Raw genomic sequence first — 1566 nt, forward strand, 5'->3', positions numbered from 1 at the left:
CCTCTTTGCCCATTTTCGATTATCCGGGAGTGACGCGCTGCCAAGTTGGCGATGGCCGGCTCCGCCCACTTTGAGCTTCAAAAACTCTCTTCAGAAACCTACGGGTGACGTCACGGACACTACGTCCGTGTTTTTATACAGTCTATGGTTGCGTTCAGCACGAATCATCTCATTACAACAAAGTGTAGACTCGATGTAAATAAGAGATTCATTATGCAGTATAGAGAACTTAACTGATTATAACTAGAGGTCGACCGATATGGGTTTTTCTCTGGCCGATGCCGATATTTAGAAATCAGGGCAGCCGGTGGCCAATATATGATGCCGATATGTTTGGCCGATTTTCTTTTTCTATTTTCCCCTTCATCAGGGTACAAGATAGTAATAGTAATAGTAGTAGTAGCTTAATTCATAGTAATAATACATGGCTCAAAACTTAAGCAACTTCTCAAAACAGTTCTGAAGCATGCTTTTTGTTTATGTTTGCTGACAGACACCAGTGTTTCCCACAGACTTGCAAATGCAAATTGATCCTCTGCCAGCAGAGATATAGCGGTTTCCCCGGTAACGGCTGTAATCAAATCAGCGCTGCGCTTACAAACGCTACTTTATCAGGCATTGCAGGAAAGACGAAATGAAAATGACATCAAAGCTTTTCTGAAGACGGTCGGTTCTTTTCAAAGATACATTCATATACAAAGACCAGCGCTGCATTTTAATTTTGAAACGTGCAGTGCTCAGTTTATTCAAGGAAGTATAAGCCTTTTGGAAAATCTATTTGTGGCGGTCAGTTTTGATATTGTGACGAGCCGCCACAAATAACTCAATGTATGGGAAACACTGGACATTGCTATAAGTCAAATGGCCATAATCTAAGTGATAACAAAAATAAAAGTTCACTCATCATCGTGGAGGCTATTTTCAAACCCACAGACACATTTCATGAGGAAAGTTAATGTGCACGTTATAGTCAGCCCAGAAGTTTCGTCTGAAATGCACGTGTTTCTACTTTCACATGCAAATGACTTGCTGCACTTATGAATATGATAAGCATGGTCGGCATCAATTCTAGTACATTTACATTTAGTCATTTTGCCGACGCTTTTATCCACTAGTAGGGTAAAACGTAACTACGCTTTCGAAACGGGTCTGTTTTGCCCTGCCATCATTAGCTGAAGCTGTGTGTGAACAAGCCGCGGCTGCAGAGTGTGAGCTGCTCACGCCGCCAGAGAGAGATTCTCGGTATGGCGTTCCGCAACAACGCTTAGCTGCCTGCAGATGTGCCTGCCTATAAATAGGCCTAATTTGCAGCACACTTGGCCGATGCTGATTAATAAAAAAATCCCCAAAATCGGTTAATCGGTCGACCTCTAATTATAACGTAATTTTGTGAGATTGCGATGAACTAAGATGAGTGACAGCTTTTAGTGGTTATAAAGGGAATGCTTTTGTGCCATAGCAATGGACGGCACAAATATATTATTTATATAGTATGTATATACAGTGGGTACGGAAAGTATTCAGACCCCCTTAAATTTTTCACTCTTTGTTATATTGCAGCCATTT

At 41.4% G+C, this 1566-nt stretch overlaps 1 protein-coding gene across 1 annotated transcript in view; it reads left to right on the plus strand.

The window, feature by feature from the left end:
- LOC107691240 (ras-related protein Rab-18-B-like) overlaps window positions 1-1566 on the plus strand; it is an 11201-nt gene that overhangs the window by 2523 nt on the left and 7112 nt on the right. The window lies entirely within an intron of this gene.

Source organism: Sinocyclocheilus anshuiensis, unplaced genomic scaffold (genome assembly GCF_001515605.1).
Source record: "Sinocyclocheilus anshuiensis isolate Anshui unplaced genomic scaffold, SAMN03320099.WGS_v1.1 scaffold894, whole genome shotgun sequence".
Taxonomy (NCBI): Eukaryota; Metazoa; Chordata; class Actinopteri; order Cypriniformes; family Cyprinidae; genus Sinocyclocheilus; species Sinocyclocheilus anshuiensis.